Source organism: Aedes albopictus, chromosome 2 (assembly GCF_035046485.1).
Source record: "Aedes albopictus strain Foshan chromosome 2, AalbF5, whole genome shotgun sequence".
Lineage (NCBI taxonomy): Eukaryota > Metazoa > Arthropoda > Insecta > Diptera > Culicidae > Aedes > Aedes albopictus.
The window spans coordinates 124,130,206-124,150,071 of record NC_085137.1 but is presented as its reverse complement, the minus strand read 5'-3'; the positions used below and the strand labels follow the sequence as shown (position 1 = coordinate 124,150,071).

The window sequence follows — 19,866 nt, the reverse complement described above, 5'->3', positions numbered from 1 at the left end:
AAATATATTTTTAATAATTTGCTAAAATTAGTTAATATGCCCTTTCTTGAAATACCAACTTGGTCTCATAGTAACCGAAATTTTCCGTCAAAATATGTAAAGTTATAGAAAAATATCTCGTTATCTTCAAGAATTTTGTTGGTTACATTGATCTAGCATCCCCATATTCATTGACTTTGGTATCATAATACACAGTACCTTCCAAATACTGAACCACTGCACTTGACCTTCTAAAACAGTTTTCAAGATGCTCCAATTAATATACTTTATCGTTACCAAATCTGAACTTGACTTTTATTCAAAGAGAACAAACCAAGAGTGATTCGATAAATCATCCTTTCTCAGTGTGATTGCACCACTTTGAGCTTCAAGTGCAAACATGCACCGTTCATTAAGTTAACGGTCCATGGTAGTGCATTCGCCAAAACCATCATCGGCAGCAGCATGGGCAGTGAATTATGTATGCAAACATTTCTGAGAAATATTTCAATTCACAGTGCGAACCACATTCAACACAGAAAGGCACGCCATTGTACTGCCAGCTCACGCACCGACGCTATAATGAAGCAAATACTTTAACCAATCACCCGTGGCAGGCAAACTGAGTGATGGGAAACAAACTGTAGCAAATAGATAATTTCTATTTTCGGCGAAAAAACTTAAGCGAACTTAGTCTAGCCGAGCCCTGCTGGACGACCCAGCACAGCGCTTCGAAATGACTAACTATTCATGCTGGTAAAGCACAATGAAGTCGTTTCAGAGGTGGCGTCCGGCAGACAGACAGACGACCGAGCACTGATGACTGACGGTCATCAAACGGAATTTGTGAAAATTATCGTGTCACTTCTTTACGGCTGGGAATGACCGTGACAGTAAAACACAATTTGCGTTAATTGGTTGGATTTTGCTGTGGTTTTTCACTCGTCTGCTGCCTTACAATTGCCCAACTGTTGGGCTAGCTGAGGAAGCTTTTAAGCCGCCGCCGTAGTTTATGGCTTATGAAATATGGGGTGTCCCTTGCCACAGGCTGCGAGGTTTGGGGGTTGACGTGAGAATCATTCAATGACAATTGCTGTTTGTGATTCACAGTAGGCCTGATGAGTTAACCCAGGATAGAGTAGTTGAAGAAGAAGAAAAAGATCAGACGAGCTGATGTTTTGAAAACGTAGATAGATTTTTGAGGATTAAATTTGCATTTTACATGGCAAACTTACGACCTATTAAAATGATTTCTTGAACTTTTGAAACGTTTTAAGAGTATGTAACTCTACCAAGAATTTTGGCACATTATTTCGAAGAATTTCGTTCACAAACATTTGGTTAGGTCATTAGATTTTTTATTCCTGAATTAAGGTTGATACCAATATAGCAAGGGGTCTCCAGTTAGCCTTGTGGTTAAAGCTATGGATCGCCAATCCGGATACGGCGAGTTTGAATCCTGTTCCAGTCGAGAAAATTTTCTCGACTCCCTGGGCATAGCATATCATGGTCCACTGCACGAATTTATTCTGGCCTGCTTACTCTCACGCGAAATTTGACGTTTGAGCGGTGTCGGCACCGCTCAAACGTTAAATTTCGCGTGAAAGTAAGCAGGCCAGCATAAATTCGTGCAGTGGGCCATTGTGCTTGCCTACAATATACAAATTCATGCAATGGCAGGCAAAATAAGCCCTTCAATTAATAACTGTGAAGTTCTCGAAGAACACTAAGTTGAAGCAAGGTAGGCCAAGTCCCAGTGGGGACGTAGAGCCATAAAGAAGAAGAAAAAGAAGAACCAATATAGCAAACTCTTGGCAAAAAAATCAATATTTGATAAAATTGCAGAAAACATGTGAGGACAAATCCTATCAAATCTTGATGGAATTTGAATAATTTTACAAACACTTCTTAAAAAATCGGCTGAACCGGGATTTCCACCAAAGATTTTCTGAATTTTTCACAGTAAGTCTATTAGAAATAGAGGTGGGAAACCATAAGTAGTTATTCATAAACTTCCACTATAATTTCCTCAACTATTTGCGTAAGAATTTCCACTAAACACTACAGAATATCCATTGCTCCATAAAGTTTTCAGAAGCTGCCAGAAGCTATGTTAAAAACATTTTAGGATGTTGGCAGATACCCCCATTTTAGAATTTGCGCTTGTATACTTCAGTTTCACCAAAAACTTGACAATGAACAAGTAATTTATCCTGATATTGCAACAGGGATTCCGCTTTAATACTCTTGAGAACTTTTGTAAAAACGACCCTAACGATTGTACTAAAAAAATTATGATACATTAACTACTATACATTTTATGCAGGAATTTCTGAATGAATTTCTCAAGAAATTTCTAGAGGAACTATTGGAGTAATTTCCGAAGGATTTTTAAAAGGCAATTAAAAAAATCCATGAAATCACTTTTGAAATAATGTCTTATAAAAATTCTCAAGAAAAACCTCAAATACTACAAGTGTGCCAGGAGAAAGTTTTGATGGAATCCCTTAAGAAACTATCAAAGGAATCCTTGGAGGAATGACTTAAAAATTCCTGAAGGAATGTTTGAAGAAATCTTTAGTCTAATTCCAGCAAAAAATCCCTGAAAGTATGTATTTTTGAAAGAATCGGAGCGAAATTCCTGAGAAACCTCAGGAGCAATTCCTGATGATATTCCTGGAGGATCACACTCCAAGTGAATTTATAAAGAAACTTTAGAAAAGTTCTAAAGAAATCTCTCTATTGAGTACCAGGAGGGTTTTCATAACCTTTCAAGATGCACGCTGTATACGACGGACGAGGACGCATCCAAACAATATCTTTCTAAAATGTCAATAGAATGGCTGAAATTTCTGAAAAAAAAAAATGAATCCATGAAAAAAAACCCAGATTAATCCACCTAGTGGTGATAGTGCCTTTCTCGTCGAATATGTACTCATAATCTTTCCGTCGAAGCAATCAATCTTGCCTTAGAGTCAGTGATCAGCCCCAAATCTCTGTGCTTTGGTAACGGACGAGACGGAGGAAATGCTCATAACGGCGATCTGGGACTGTACCACCTACGAATTTCTGAATCATGAGAATTCTTTATTTAGAAATTCAAGGTCATCATCGAATTGGGGCACTTATTCCGACGATATGTACAACGTATGTGCAGAGCCGAAAGTATAAGACCTTCACTGGAGGCTGATTCATACCAAGATGACAATTACTAGCCAGGATTAAACTTTTTCACAGATCACTTTGACAAAGTTTAATTATCATTTGTTACAAGACCCATGTAAAATTTGTAAAGTAGTAATTTGAATTGCCAATGCTATATTACATTCAAATATAAACAACATTACAGTGCTCGCCCTCCAGTCGCATCAAAATTTTGAGCAGTAATTTTGGACGCAAATAAAGATTTAAAAAGAATGTTCGGGGCTGATGCGCTTAAATTTTAATTTTTCCATACAACGTTGACCCATCCTACTGTAAATTAACGTCTCAGGAATCAAAAAATGTGCGATTTAACGAGATCGCTTTAGTTTTTTTTAGGTTTTTGGTCCTGTGTAAGATTATTATTTTGGTATGTGTAAGATATCCATCGCTTGCATTGATTTAGTTCACTTTTGTAATTCCGCTGAAGCACCCAACGCTGCTTCTGCAACACCACCGGTAGCCTCTTATGTAGCCTCAGTCTATTTTGTATTGCTTATGAGACCCCCGGAAATGATTCCGGAGCATTACCGGTATATTTGAATATGGTCTGAGTTTATGAAAACTGTTAATCAGGTTACCCGGAATTAAAAACACTACCGGTGGTAACTTCTATGGACTGTGCCTATTTTCTTATTATCCATGCATCAGGCTACTGATAAAAAAGCGATTTGATGTACAGCAAGCATGGGTTTGATTCACTTTTATATATGTCCATTTACAGCGGGACACTCTTAACCGGGTCTGGAAAATTTACATGGTTCATTTTTACATTTGACCAATTCCGGCGGGACACCTGAAACCTGGTTGTGGAACACTAGCGGTGGTCTCTTACGTAATCTCAGCTAATTTTCTTAATAACCGTTCATCAGCTTATCGAAAAAACCGCGATTTGATGAAGCGCATGCATGGAGTTTGGTTCCCTTTTACATTTGACCACATCCAGAGGGACACCGGGAACCGATTCCGGGACGCTACTAGTTCTCCCAAGCATGATCTGAGATATTTTTTCTTTGTAACCGTTCATCAGGATACTTTAAATGCCATTTGATGTGTCGCGAATTTTTGTTTTTTTTTGCATTCGGCCACTTTCAGCGAGACACCTCAAACCGATTCCGGAACACTATCAGTAGTTTCTAATGTGGGCTTTGCTTATTTTTTTACTGATCATACAAGTTATTGAAAAGGCTACGATTTGATGTGTCGCATGTATGAATTAGGCCACTTCCGGCGGGACATCAGGAACTGGTTTCGGGATGCCACCGGTTCAGATATGATCCGAAACCGGTTCCGTAACACTACCGGTTCAGATATAGTTCACGACTATTTTCCTATTTACCGTTCAACAGGTTATAGAAAAAGCTGCGATTTGATGTGTCGCATGCATGTGTTTGGTTCACTTTTATATTGGCCACTTCCGGCGGGACACCCGGAACCGGTTCCGGAACACTACCGGTTCAGATATAGTCTGCGACTATCTTCCTGCTTACCGTTCATCAGATAATCGAAAATGCCGCGGTTTGATGGGTCGCATGCATGGGTTTGTTGCAATTTCATATCTGGCCCTTTCCTGGGGTACCGGTCCGGAACACCTAAATGGCCATAACTCCGGAACGGCTGGACCGATTCAAACCATTTTTAATAGGAAACAATGGGACAATATTCCGCGTCGATTGAAACATAAAGCGTTGAAATCGGATGATATTTACTATCCAAAAGTGAGGTGACATTTTTGTACACATACACACATACACACGCACACACACACACACATACATACATACACACACACATACACACACACAGACATCATCTCAACTCGTCGAGCTGAGTTGATTGGTATATAAGACTTGGCTCTCCGGGGGTTCTATCAAGATTTCATTTTTGGAGTGAACATATAGCCTTTCGGTACACCTTGGTGTACGAGAAAGGCAAAAACGAAAAAAGTATCCTTGGGGGGAATGCTGGTGGAATTTCTGAAAATATAGGAAAGAGTGGCACTGGATCTCCTGAAACAATCTCTGTATGAGTTTCTGGAGGAACTGCTGCTAGAATTACTGAAAATAATAATGCAAGAAGCCTTGGAGGAGTTCTTGTTGGATTTTCAAGATGCCACCGTGAAAAAAATTCTGGGGACATTCCTGCGCATGTCTCTAATGGAGTCCATGGAGAAATTCCCGAGAATATCTCTAAAAAAGTTTGTGAAGAAATACCCAAAACAAGCCACCGGAATATTTTCTGAAAAAATAGGTGTTAGAAAGAATTTCTGATTTTTTTTTATGAAAAAGCTTTTAAATGCAGAGATCACCCTGGGCTGAAAATCTCAGTTATAAAGAAATTGAAATCTTCTGTATTCCAGGAGAAAATTGGATGAAGGAACTGCTGGTGAAACTTCTTAGTCCTTCAGAATGATTTTTTAAAAGGACATCACAGAAAAAAAATCTGTCGTTATCACAGGGAATCCTAAGAAAATATTTTAAGCAAATTCTTGGTGGAATTTTTAAAGAAGTTAATAAGGACATATCTGGAGAAAGCCCTGGGGAAATTCCTTGAAGATTTCCAGAAAGAATTCTTGTAAGAATTTTGAAAATTTTTATGAATGATTTCTTGGAGTAACTTGTGAAGATAGTGAAATTTTGGAAGAAATCTTTAGAAAACTTTGTAAAGAAATCTCTGGAAATTTCTGTAGATTCCTACAGAATTATTTTTAAAGGAAACATTGGTATTTTTTCTGAATTTCAGGAAGATTATCTTAAAGAATCACTGAAAGGATTTTTGAAGGAAACTTTGGAAGATGTTCTCTAGCAAGACGTTCTCAAGAAATCTAGGAAAAATCGAAAGAATCCACCTTTATTTTTTTTTCAAAAAAAAAAAATACATGTATTGCAAAAGTTTTGTATCTTAAATAAGAATTTTTTTTAAATCATGGAGAATTTTCTGTTGCCCTGCATTGATGATTATATAGATGAGTCCTTGGAGAACTTTCTGAAGAGATCCGTGTAATATCTTCTGAAAGAAACTCCTGGAAACTTTTGTAATGGAATCTATGGAAAGCTTTTTAAAGAGTTCATATTTTTAGTTCCAAGTTTCTGGATTATCCTTTGGGGAACTCTAGAGAAATTAATAAATGATTCTATTAATTTTCTCTTAAAAATCTCTAGACTAATTATTTTAAAAAAATCACAGAGAAATTCTCAGAAGGAATCGCTGGCAAATTTCTCAGGATTTCTAAAGAAATCACCGAAAAAAAATTGAAAAAATCCCTGGAGACTTTTCTTACGAAATCAGTTGAACAAATCTATGAATGGTTTTCATGGTTTTCAGTGAATCCTTCGGAATGTTTTTGAAGAAATCTGTTCAAGAATTTCTTGTGGAATTTCTCAAAGATTTCTGATAAAATTCATGGGAAAATTGCTGACGCAATCCTGATTTTTTTTTTCAATATTAATCTTCGAGATCTTTTTTCCAGTAAAGACCGGTCCAGAAAGTATGGACGCACTAAGCAAATACTGGCTTTTCAAAATTATTCATGAATAGTTTTTTTTTTTGAAAGCTACATCCTGTTGGTCAACCTATTTTCTCAGCATTTTTATAGCGGTTTTTGCGATTCCAGCTTTTTGTTTCAAAATACATGAACTTTCAGCGGAACATCATCAAAAAAATGTGCACAAACGATGGACAGAGCTTGAAAGATCACTAAGGAAATGAGCAAAATATGGTGGGAGTAAGTGAGAAAACCGTGCACCCAGCAATCAGTAAACACGGTGGGGATAACACGTTTAAGCATAGGCAAAAATTGGGTAAAAAATAGAGATCCTGCTAACCCTCGTTTGGGAAAACAAATAATGAAGGTATTTGAGCACAAGAAAAAACCTTCTAACTTACACAGTGCGGGGTTTGACCAAAAAAGTTACCATTTCGAATTCCAATGTTCATCGTGACAAAGAACATTTGAATTTTAGATCCTATAGTAAGAAGAAACAGCCAAAACGAAGCTCGAAACAAGAACCATCGATCAGGCCCAGTCAACTGAAGACTAGGTGCGTCCATACTTTCTGGGGCAGTCTTTAGTATCTAATGAAATCTCCGAAGAAAACTTTGAATGACTCTTTGAAGGATTTTTTTGAAAAAATATGTAAAAGAATTTCTGACATTCGTAATGAAATATCTAGAATTTTTTTTTTTGAAGTTATCGTAGAACGAATTTTTGAAAGAATCCCTAGAAAATTTTCATTATGGAGGGGGGTTGGATGGAATCCTTGGTAGTGGATCACACATAGCTCGTAATAATCGGTTCTTTGATGGCCACTTCCAACACTTTCTGAGACTTGCATAAGTCAGCCATTATGGCAGGCATGTCTAAATTCTCAGATTTTTATCCTTAAATAGTGCTGTCATGGTAAAATCAGAACTGGTTACTCACGGTTTCTGAAATTCAGTGCCCTCTACTCTGGTACGCCCCTGAGGACATGATTTCACTATTGTGCCTCATTAAGATTTATTCCGGGAAAACTCCTCCTTGCATTATTATTTCACGAAATGTGTCCGTCATAAGGAACCTTCTTGCTGATTATTGGAAGAATTTTTCTTAAAATTTCTAGAAAATTATCCTGGATTACCTCCAAGAACACCGACAAAAATTCCAACGAGGATTTTTTTAAAGGAATTCCTACATGTTTTTTCTGTGTACTTCTTCAGGATTTTCCACGATATTTCTCAAAAGATTAACCTTGAACCTGGTCCACGGGTTGCTGTGGAAATTTCTCCAGGGAGATTTTAAGGGATTATTGAGAAACTAAATCAACGATTGCTCCATAAAGACTTGCTTGGGTTGTATAATGTATTTCTTCAAACATTCCTTCAGAAATATTGTCAGGTTTTTTCCATAAGTTTTTCTTTGGGGTTCCTTCGAAAGTTCCTCTAGAAGTTTTTCAAAAAAATATACTAAGAGTTTCTCCAGGAATTCCTCCAAACGTTTCTCAAATACATTCAATTTCTGGAGAAATGTTTTGAACAACAACTTGAGGATAATTTCAGGAATTTCTCAAAAGTTAAAAAAAAAATTTTGTTTTCTAAAAACTTTTTCAGAAATAATTTCTTGATTTTCTCCAGAGGTTCATTCATGTATTACTGCATTCATTTTCTCGGGCAGTTATTTGGAAATTTCGTCTGCAAGTTTCTCCAAGGGTTTTTCTCTTCATGCATTACTTTGTTTTTATTCAGACCTTGCTTTAGGAATTCTCTCGGATTTTTTTTTTTCAAAGATTCTCTCAACAATTCCTGCATAAATTATTTCAGAATTTATTCCTTAGCATTTTTCGTGCAATTTTAAGGAGTTTTTTCTTCTTAAAACTCTCTGCTGGAAGGTTAACCAGCTCTTCCAGAATTATTTCAAAAACTCCTTCAGAAATTCATTTTTTTTTTCAATGACTGCTGTGGATCTGAAAAGAATTCCTACAGGATTCTCTTTATTGTTTTTGCAGGATTTCCTTCAGAAATTTCTCCAAGTTGTTTGATGGATTTGTGTACAAATCCCTTCCGAAATTGTATTATTTTTCTTAGAATTCCTTCAGAGGTATCTCCAGTACTTCAGATATTCTCCAAAATTCCAGAAATAGCTTTTTCTCCTTGGAATAATTTGCGGAGTTTCTTCATAAGTCTTTGATTATAAAGCTATTACCCTAGCCATTCAACCATTCAGGAATTTATGTCCTGAAATTCCTCCAGAAAACTGTGTGAAATTTCTTCAATAAGTTTTTACACGAATCTTCAGGAGTTTTTAAGGGATTCCATTCCTTCAGGGATTCCTTTAAGAAATTTTCAGTATTTTTTGTAAAATTTCTGGAAGAACTTTTGAAAAAAAGAAGCAATATGGGAACAAGTTCTGCAGGGATCTTTTAAGATCTCCCTGGAAATATTTCTGATGGAACCACTTGTGCAATTTCTGAAAACAAAATCCATGTACATGGTACTTTCTGTAGAAACCATTGAAGTAATTCTCAAACCGTTTTTGAAGAAACCCTTGAAAGAATTTCCGAAGCAATCCCTGTATTATTTGTAAAGGAATTTAAAGAAGAATTTCAGAAAACTCCTTAGAAGAACTTTTCAAGAAATCCCTTGCTGAAATTACTGAAGAAATCCCTAAAACAATTAAGAAGTCTCTGGAGAAAATTTCCCCTAAAGGAATTTCAAAAGGAATCCAAGGAGGAATTTCTGAAAGAAACCCTGAGCAGTTCATTGATCACTGAGGCGCACTCTCCCCAGAAGTGCCAGCTTGAACCTCTCTTTTTATGAAAGAATGAGTACACATTGAGCGAATTTCCACATTCGGGTTCAAGGATTTTTGATGGTGCAGAAATAGTCAGTAATATCCCTGTGGACATTTTAGGAAGTACTTTTGAATGAATCCCTGGATAAATATCCGAAGAAATTCCAGGACATTTCTTGAAAGAATCCTAGGATGATTGTAGGTCCCCCTGAAGATGTATGTATTGACGTTGGAAACGTCAACTTTAATTTAAACAGTTGTTTTATAAGCAACCCGAGGACCGAAAACACGTCAGCAATCGCTATCGATTTTCTTAAGATTTTCCTGGCGAAACTTCACTATACAGCCTTGATGGAATTTCTGGAAAAATATTGAGGAATTCCTGAGAAATATTCCTGGAGAAGTTCACCAAAAAAATATTGGAAGATTTTCTAAAAAAATACTTTGAAAAACCTGTGGATGAATTTCTGCAAAAAAAATTGTGTATACCTGGAGAAACGCATAGACAATTTTCTGCTAAGATCCCAAGAAAAAACACTTAAGGTATTTCCAAATGAATTTCCTAGGATTTTTTTGGAGAAGTTTATAGAAGAATCCTTGGAGAAATTATTGGAATAATCCTTAGAGGAAACACCGGATACACCTCCGGGGTCGAGGAATATTCTGTAAGTATTTCTGTATGGACTTCTCAAGAAATCTCTAGAAAAAATCCTAACTGAAACACTGAAAGTAATTATGCAAGAATCTCTGGAGGCGTTTCTGCAGGATTTTTTTAAGAATCTCTGATCAAATTTCAGAATACATTCATGTGAGAGTTTTCAATTGAACCCTAGATTGAACCTCTGCAATAATTTCTGAGCAAATCTCTGGTAAAATTCCTGAAGAAATACCAGAAAGAATTTTTGAAGGAATATCTGGACATTTTTTCAAGAAATCAATTGAATTACTTATTAAATAATCTTTGAAAGTAATCTCAGCAGAATAATGAGAAATTTCCGATGATTTTTTTTAAACAAATCCCTGGAAGAATTTCTAAAGTAATTCCTGGTGTAGCATCAGAAGAAACCCTTTGAAATCCACCTAGAAGAATTCTTGTTGGGAGAAAATCTGAAGAAAGCCCTGGAGAATTTTTTGAAAAAAAAAACAGTTGTAAAAGTTTCTGTAAGACATCTCGGTAGATTTAAAAACCAAATTCCTGGATTAATTTCTGAAGGAATCCATGCAGGCACGTAGAGGGGTTTTGTGCGTTTTCGGATTCTTATATTTGCTTGGGTGCTCGTACTAGGAGTTGATATCGTTTTTAAGTTTTAAATCAAGTGTTGGTTATTCAGTGAGTAACTTGGAGTTACCTCGATGTTACCACTGTTCTTAACCCGGGAGCGGTCGCGTTGTGTACTGAGTACACGCACCATGAAAAATATGCGCTTGTGGCACACAGCGTGAGCGCGGCGTCGCTGCAGATAGTCAAAGACGCGACTGCTCGAGGGTTAAGTGAAGTTCATGTTCAGTTTGCCTTATGCCTACTTCAGTTGCCATATGCCTACTTAGTCGTACAACAATTTTAAATTTCCCTGGTGCAATCCACCAACCAAACGCTCGAAGCTCAAAAGTTCAATGCACATTCAACCCAAAACAAAACAATACGTGTAACTTCGGTAGCTTGTTGATACCGATCGACAAGCACCAGATTCGACAAACTATCTGGAGGTCGTACGCTCACCGCATAATCTGGTTGCAGACTGAAACATGGTGCCCGGTGGGCACCGAAAGCCTCCAAGCGAGGCTGAAACTGAAGGTTGAAGCAAAACTAAAATCCAACCTACACGCAGCCGGCATTGGGCCCAGCCGAGCCCCGCGCAGAAAATCAAAAGTGAAATTATCTTCTTTCCTTTCTTCCGATGTTTTGTAGTCGATCGGTGGAATGAAGTGGAGTGCACCGCAGCCATCACCGCGCACCACCCGGCTGAGTGAAGTGACTTCGTCACTCTGTAGGAGCGCCACCACACTGACTGGAGAGGGCAGTTATGTGACCGCGCCAACATGTTAGTCCACTTTAGGTCAAACCTAGTCGGATGACGACGATGCGATGCAACGTGTGAAGACCCAGCAGCAGCAGCTGGCGATGACGATTGCGTGAGCATAGTCGTAAGGGGGCCGAATGTCGTAATCGCGCATAAAACTATGAGTGGTTAACTGGTCGGAACCGGTGCCGCGCCGCTTCTGGGTTGGGTAAGGTGGGACAGCTGATTTGGGGAAGGTTCGGGGTGCAGAAGAAAGTGGGTAGCAGTGTAGCACAAATAGTTCAGTGACCTTGATTGAACTCTAGATGGTTCTGGTGGAAAGGTCATTGAATGTGGGTTGTGGGCAGAGATGTCATATCAGCCTTTACATGATAAAAGAATAGACTCGAAAATAAAATTGCTCCGAAGTTTCGGAGGAGTTCGGTAGGAATGATCTTAAAATAGTAAGAACCGTGATGAAATAGTAAGACCCGTAATTTTTTGATTCGCAACACACTCTAATGCCATTTTTCAAATAGGGTGGGCCAAAAAACGGCATTTTTTTAAACCGGCATAACTTTTGAACCAAAAGACCGATTTGCAATCATTTTTCACAAATAAAAAATACAAAAAGATACCGTGAAAAAGTTTGGTAAATTTTTTTATATAAAAATTGTCAAAGTATCTTTCAGGTTAGTTGTTTGTGTTAGAGATATTTGCAGTCCGAGGCTGGTTCATCTCTTAGTATCACACCAATATTTTTTTTTATATTTTTAATGAAAGTTTAACTATTTTTACGTAATTTTCAAAAACAAGAAATGTTCTTCAAGCCGTTTTTGCTGCATTTTTTATTTTTGAACATTTCAAGTTTTGTGCTCATCCACCTATGGAATGACCATGCGTCTCCATCACTTTAAAATCACTTTAAAATTACTTCATTTATTTTATTTAATATATAAACAACTATAGGCTACTGGGTAAACTTCAGTTAGTTAACAATACAAGCGAATTCGCCTGCTGCAGAGTGATAATCCTTCGTGAATTTCTTCAGGCTTCCCCAAGCAGAGGAGAATAGCAAGTTAATAACTACGAAATCACATAACCTGTTTTTATATCTTGTTTTGTTATTATTGAATTATCAAGGCATAGGTTTTCCATAACAAATATTGTTGGACAATCTCATTTTGTTATAATCATGATATTGATATACATTAACTAAATTACATTTAAATAACATGTTTTGTTGAAGTACAAGTTTAGTTATTGTTGTGGTATTGATCCACTTATCAGCAATAGCACAACAGTAACAAGTTTTGAAATTTCAGCAACAATTCGACAATTATGACCTGTCCCTTTGTTCAATTTTTGTATTCAGTTAAGAATACAAATAATAATTTTCGTTAAGAATACAAATAATAATTTTCGGATACCGTCGTGCGGGGCTTCTTTATACACTTTTTCATGGTTTCTCAACTTTTTGACATTATAACTACAAGAGTAGTGAATGGATTTCCATATTTTTTACACCAAATAATCGTGAGTATGTATGTAGGATGCATGCAAAATTTGAGCTAAATCCATCAATAAACAAAATAGTTGTTCATACACTAATCGGACACATCTCAAATAAAACTGAATAGGGGCTACTTTGGACATTTTTAATTATAACAAAAGTGCATTTAAAATTCCAGGGTTATTAAGTAAACTACATTGTACCAATATGGTAGCATACTATATCGTACATGATTTCAATAAATATATGCGTTTTTAGATGGTTCTGTGGTATCTTTAGTAATATGCAGCGTTTTGGTGATATTGTTATATAAACAGCCTTAAAAAAGTGATCATCAATCCTTTGTTTAGGTGAAAAGTTCATTTATAATGTAAAACGATTCAAATATTCGATTGTATATGCTACGTTGATAAATTTTGAATGAATTGATCAGTGCTTTGAAATTTATGAACTGTAGAAACAAGGCATACAGAGCAAATGTTCTGATAGTTAAATATATATGTGAGACAAAGCGAATAATTTTACATAATAAGTAGTATAACTTATTTAGTAACGAGTTTGATGTCATAGCAAATTCTGCTCTCCTATTATTATCAATAACATATTAATATCAAAATTTGTTATTGAAATATTTTTCGAATTCACTGTTATTAAGTTGTTATTGAAACTAACAAAACAAGTTATTAAAATGGTTTCCCAGGAACATTTTTTTGTTATGGAATTTGTTATTTTGCCGCTTATGACAGACAAGTTTATGACACAATATGGTATGGTAATAACTTAGAAATAATCGATTTTATTATTCAGTTATTTTGTTCAAATAACACAGCTACTTATGCTGTTGTTATTCCCATCTGCTCGTGTCCTTCAGAAGTTCCTTCTGAATTCCTCCATAAATCCCATCTGAGTTTTCTACGGAAGTTTCTTCTCAGTTTCCTCCTAGAGTTTTTTTTTCTGAGATTCGTTCATGAGCTCTTTCAGGAATTCCTTCAAGAGTGCTCTCAGAGATTGATCTAAGAGTTATTTCTAGCATTTATCCAAAGGTTCCTTCGCGGACCCCCAGGAGCTCCTACTGAAATTACTCAAGCAATTTCATCAGGTATTCCTCGAAGAATTATTTCTGGGAATCCTTAAGAAGTTTTTTTCGGATTCGTCAAGAAGTTCCATTAAGGATTTCCTTTTTTGAGAATACTTCCAGCAGTTCCTTCTGGGAATTCTTCAGAAGTTTCTTCTGTGATTTTTGAATGAGTTGTTTCTTAAATTCCTGAAGAAGTTTTTTGGGGTCTTTCTCAGATTTTTCCAGAAGCTCCTTTAAAAATTCCCATGGATACCTCTCGGAGTTCCTTCTGGGATTCTTCCAAGATTTATCAGGCTTTGTTTCGGGGATTTATCCAAGATTTCCTTCAACGATTCCTCCTTCCAGAAATTTCAACTGAGATTTCTACCGATGTTCCAACTACTTTAGGCAGGGGATTCTTCCAGAATTCCTCCAAAGGTGTCTTCAAATCATGCAATCCCAGATTTTTCACGGAAATTCGAACAATCTTTCAGATGTTCCTCTAAAGGATTTTTTTTTTAATTCAGAAATTTTTCAACTAATTCTTTCAGAAATTATTGTTGGACTTTCTCTAGAGCATGATTTCCCAAACTGTGGGTCGGCCTTCATCCAGGGGGCGCGAGGGACAATTGAATATGTTTCTGTAACAGACAACAAATGGGAGAATTTTTATGGGGGGTCGCGAAAAGTACGTCTGCTGGCCAAAGGAGGTCGCGCACCTGAAAGTTTTAGAACCTATGCTCAAGAGGTTCCTTAATGTATTACTCGTATGTTCAGGGATTCTCTAAGTCGTGTAGTAACAAACAAATCTCGAGAGATTCTTTTGGAAGCTTCTCCGGAGGTTTCTCCAGAAGTTCTTTCAGGAAGTTCTCCAGCGATTACAAATTACACTTTCAGACCTTTCTTCAGGGATTCTTTCAGAATTGTTTTCGCTAATGCTTTAGGAATGTCTTCAAATATGAACTCGGCAATTTCTGCAGAAACTACTCCAGAATCATTCGTTGGCATTTGTTACGGATTTTCAAAGGTATTCTTTTATGAATACCTGCAGGGAGTTCTTCAGTTCTACCAGGTATTCTTTCAAGGAATTCTTCAATGTGTTTCAAAAATTTGTAGAGTAAAGTGGGGCAAAAGTTCGAGTGGGGCAAAAGTTTCTTTTGAAGTTTTTGAGCCTAATTCAAATTGTTTCTTTCGGGTGTCAAGGTTGTTCGAAGCCTTTTTGAAAAAGAGTCTTTCACTCCAAAAGTTATGAAAATTGATCAATATTTCGAAAAGTTATGACAAAATGTTGGTTTTTGATCAAAAAATTGTAATATGCCATGGTCCTTCCAACGCATGAAATGGAATTGTAATGAAATCAAATTCGATATTTTGTTTTGGGGCGTAACTAGGTATATTTTGAAGATGCTTTAGCATGTATAACTTTTTGCAAAAAAGATTTGGAAATCATATTTTACACATAGTGGGGCAAAAGTTCGAATTGTGGGGCAAAAGTTCGAGTCATGTGACAGCTTTAGGTAAAAACCTAAAATAGTGCAAAATGTACATATTATCTCTAAGAATGATGGAATCAGTGAGAAAATTCGATCAAAGTTGAAAAAAAATGTTGTTTTATCTGGATTTGGCGGAAAACTACTCATTTTTGGTGCATTAAATTTAACCCTGATTTAAGTAAAATCCAGATCGAACTTTAAAGTGTATTCCAGTTCCAACATCAAATATTAAGTAGTTTCAGATATTCCTATTACCAAAGTGTCAAAATAGTGTGCTACGGTTAGCGAAATTTCACAAACACTAGATTCGAACTTTTGCCCCAGAGGTGGGGTAAAAGTTCGAATAAGACACACACATACAAAAGGTGTTGTAACTCAAAATTGATAAGACATTTGGCGTAACTTTGTTCAACAAAATTTTAGCTCATGGATGGTAGAATCACCACACGGTATTCATTTATTTTAATCTGCTTAGATTTTTTTAAAAAAGTTGAATTTTCAACTAGGGTCGAACTTTTGCCCCACCTTACTCTACAATGCTTTTACAGGATTTTTTTTTCTTCCAGGAATTCCTAGGAATTTTTTTTTTGAAGAATTTGTTCAAGTAGGTATTTCACCACTCCCTTTGTCTATAATGCCTGCGATGCCTGCAGACATTTTTGAGTGATTTCTTTAGAAATTTCTTTACGGATGTTTCCAGGAGGAATCCCCTTTAAAATTTTTTCAAGAAATTTTTCGATGAAATTACTTCTACCTCCAGAAGCTTCTAATGATTTTTTTTTTCAAATCTCGAGGAACCTCTTCTGATATTCTCCCAGGTATTTATCCAGAACTCCTTCAAAGATAACGTTAGAAATTGCTTCATTATTTTTTCTTCGTGAATTTCTACAGATGTTTTTTAAAAATTTCATCTTAAGTTACCTTTGGAACACCAAGAATTTTTAAAGAGATTTCTTCAGACAACACCATTTCTAGGCAGAATTATGAAAAAGTCCCTGGAGGTATATCTGATACAATTCCAAAAGAAATCTCTAAAGGAAAATCAGGAGATATTTCTGAAAGACCCACAAGAACAATTTATAAAGAGAGTTCTTGTAGGTTTTTTTTTGTAGAAATTCCTGAACGAATTTCTCAAGCAAGTATTAGAACCCTTGGAAGACATTCCAAAAAAATCTCTAGGACTTCTGAAGGCGTCCCTTGCTGAAATCCTTGAAGAAATTCGTACTATCTGAAAATTATTCGTGTTTGAAGAAAAAAATGGAGAATGTCCGGAGAAATTCTGAAATTTCTGAGAAACTTTCTGAAGAAATATTTTGAAAAACTTGTCCATAACCCCTTGGCAGAATTCCTAAAAAAATATTGAAACTTTGTTATGAAAATTCCTGGAAATAAATGTAGGAGTGTTTTCTGATGGTAGTGCTAGAGCGTTCTGTGGATGTAATTTAGAAGATGTTCCCAAAGATACGTCTACATAAGCTTCTGTAAAGGTACCTAGCAATAAAACTTCTGATATATTTCTAAAGAAATTCCGGATGAAATAGATACGTCCGGTCTTGTTAATAATTGTTAATTGATTCCTCAAAGAATCTGTGGAGAATCTTCTACAGGAAATGCCGATGATATTTCCAGGAAAAAAACATAGAGGGATATCTAGAGGACATCCTGAAGGAATGAATGAATTCTTGCAGGAATCTCTAAGATAATATTTGATTAAATCACTGGAAGTATTAATGTCAGTATTTCTGTAGCAATTCCTGCAAGATGTGCAGGATGAATCCCCAAATTCTTGGACATATTCCTACGGGAAGCTTCAATAGAATCCAGAGAGTGGTTTCTGAACAAATCGCTGGTGGATTTATTTAATAAAATACCCGTACGACTTCTGAAGGAAACTCTAGAAGATTTTCCGAAAAAAAAATAAGAATAATTGAAAGAATTTCTGAATCAATGCCTGTAGAAAACACTAGGGAATCCCCGAAGAATTTCTTAAACGAATCCATAGAAGAACTTCTAAAGTTATCCCTTGCGGAGTTTCAGAAGTATTCCATGGGCTACTTACATAGAAGAATACTTTCAGAATTTTTTCTGGTAATGCTTTAGGAACTTCAAATTTTATCTCAGCAGTTTCTGCAGAAACTACCCCAGAATCATTCGGCATTTATTATGGTTTTTAAGATATTATTTTATGAATACCTGCTAAGAGTTCTCCAGTTCTATCAGGTATTCTTTCAATGATTCCTTAAAAACACATTTTCACTCAGAAATTCGTTTAGTGATTCTCTAGGATTTATTTTTCGTTTCTACAAATTTCTCCAGTACTTCCAGAAAATTCTTCATAGAATTGCTCCATAGGTATATCCAGGAGGTCTTCCAAGGACTCCTTCAGAAAACTCTCCCGGAATTCCTTAGACATTTTTTTTTATGGATTCCTTCGAGTTCCACCAGTTCCTTTGTCTGTAATTCCTGGAGGGATTCCTGCATTTTTTTTTGAGAGAATCCTTCAAGAATTTCCCTACGGACTTCTGCAGGAATACCTTCAATTTTTTTTTCAATTGAATTACTTCTAGAGCAAATAGAGGAAATATCTGAAGAAATTGCTCAACATTTTGAAAAATTAAACAAGCAATAGAAGCTTTTGGAGGGAGCTTCTATTGCTTGTTTAATTTTTCAAAATGTTGAGCAATTTCTTCAGATATTTCCCCAGGCTTTCTCCAAAGATAATGTCAGAAATTGCTACAGGTATTTTTTTCTCCAGAAATCACTTCAGAATTTTTTTTTTAAGAATTTCATCTTGAAATCCCCAAAGGTACCACCAGGAGTTTTTAAAGAGATTTTTTTTGACCATCCTCCAGACATGTCTTGAAATATTGCATAAAGAATTCTTTTAAGAAATCATCTTATATTTTTTGTTGAATTTCTAGGAAAACTTCTGTAAAAATCCTTGAAGGTATATCTGAAACCATTCCTGAAGAAATCTCTTAAGGAAAATCAAGATATATTTCTGAAAGACAACAGGAGCAATTCCGAAAGATCATTCATGTTGGTTTTTTTTTTTTGTAGGAATTCCAGAAGGAATTTCTCAAGGAATTATTTGAAGATCCATTGAAAAAATTTTCGAAATAGTCTCTGGAGGATTTTCCAAGAAATTTTAAGAGAAATTTCTGAAAAATTCTATGGATAAACTTTTGAAGAAATCTCTTACTGAAATGCCTAAAGATGTCCCTACAACTCTACAAACGTCTCTGGAGATATTCTTCAAGAAATTCCAGAAGGAATCCGAGTAGAAGTTTCTGGAAGAATCCCTGAAGCAATTTCTAGTAGTATCCATTCAAAAATCCCAGAAGTATGAATCTCCTTAAAACCTTAAAAGTGACTGGGAAATTCTTAAGGAATCCCCAGAAGGATTTTTTTTAAATTTTGGAGAAGCTCGTCGAGAAGCCCTTGGTGGAACTCTTGGAAAAGTTTAATGAGAAATTTTCCAGAAAATTCCTGGAAAAATCCCTCGATATAATTCCAAGGATTTTCTGAAATTATTCCTGGAGCATTTTATGGATATATTACAGAAGCAATTCCAGGAGACACGTATGCCTAAGCTACTGTAAAGAATCCTAGTAATAAAAAAATCTAAAGGAATTCTTTAAAAAATCTGTTGATAATCTTTTAGAGGAAATTCCGAAGATATTTACGGGAAAAACAGTGAGGGATATCTGAGCAACTCTAGAGAAGATTTTCTGCCTGAATCACTGGTAGTAATAATGTAAGAATCTCTGGAAGAATTTCTGTAGGATTTTCTGGATGAATCCTTGAATTCTTGAACATATTCCTGCGAGTTGTTCCAGTGGAATCCAGAGAGCATCATTGGTGGACTTCGAAATTCTGATGTAATATGTAGAAGATTTTTTGAAAAAAAAAATGAAAGAATAAATAATTGATGATTTTCTTAAGTTATTCCCGGCGGAGTTTCAGAAGCAGCCCTTGGAAATTCTTATAAAACATTGTTTGGAGAATTTTTTTAAAGAAATTATTGAGAGAATGTATGTAGAATGCCTTGGAGATTTTTGTTTTGAAAAATTCCTCGATGAATTTTTGAACAAACTGATGGACAAGTTTCTGAAAAAAAAAGTTGGTTGATTTTAAGATCGAACCAAGCGGAATAATTTCTGAAGGTATCCTTCGAGCAATTTTGGAAGGAATTAATAGAAGATTTTTGACGGAATTGTTCGACAAACTCATAGAGGAATCTCATAAAGATTTTCTTTGAGAAATTTCGAATCTCTGGGAGAGTTTCTGAAGAGTAAATTGGAAGAATTGTTGAAGGTTTTCTAAAGATATTCTTAGAAAAATTTCTGGAGGAA

General features: G+C 35.9%; 1 protein-coding gene across 6 annotated transcripts in view; it reads left to right on the top strand.

The window, feature by feature from the left end:
* Positions 1-19,866, top strand: part of LOC109417777 (uncharacterized) — a 234,448-nt gene that overhangs the window by 44,455 nt on the left and 170,127 nt on the right. The window lies entirely within an intron of this gene.